Raw genomic sequence first — 657 nt, 5'->3', positions numbered from 1 at the left:
ACGCAGTGGCTGGAGGTACGGTAGCCGTCGTTCGTTGAAGCCCCTTTTTGGCATTAGGGTTAGGGTTAGGTTTAGGGTTAGGGTTAGGTTTAGGGTTAGGGTTAGGGTTCTAGCTCATCTAAACTCTCAAATCGTGAATTTATTTCCCAAGGCGTTATTTCGAAATCTGGCGCCACCGCCGCCATCTTTGTCTCGTTAAGTATGAAAGCGAATGGACTACCGTACCCGTAGCGCCTCGAGACATTAAGATACGGCTACCGTACCCGTACCCGTAGCCACTGCCATATTATTATTAAGTACCTATTATTCCTTTAATTCCCTGTCTCCCCTACACAAGATATTATAATTTCATATTATTAATATTATAATTTATATAGTGAAAAAGTAGTGACCTTCATGTAGCCAACTAGCTGTATGGACGTGAACTTAAGGTCTCATGAGTCATATTCACTAGTCAGCCCCAGAGCACAACGCCAGGTCGGGCCGACCTCTTTACGTAGGGTCAGCTGTCGGTCACTGCCAGTTTTGGCCTCAGGGTTCGCATACAGCCATACTCAGTTCTAGTGATTCTCAGCACAGGCACTTGGAGCGTTTCAACTGTAAACACACGCCGCCGCCATTGCGCGCACACTGACACATCAATATATAGCAGGTGAG

Source organism: Priapulus caudatus, unplaced genomic scaffold (genome assembly GCF_000485595.1).
Source record: "Priapulus caudatus unplaced genomic scaffold, Priapulus_caudatus-5.0.1 Scaffold173, whole genome shotgun sequence".
In the NCBI taxonomy this organism is placed as follows: Eukaryota; Metazoa; Priapulida; class Priapulimorpha; order Priapulimorphida; family Priapulidae; genus Priapulus; species Priapulus caudatus.
The sequence above is the reverse complement of the archived record's forward strand: the minus strand, read 5'-3'. Positions refer to the sequence as shown.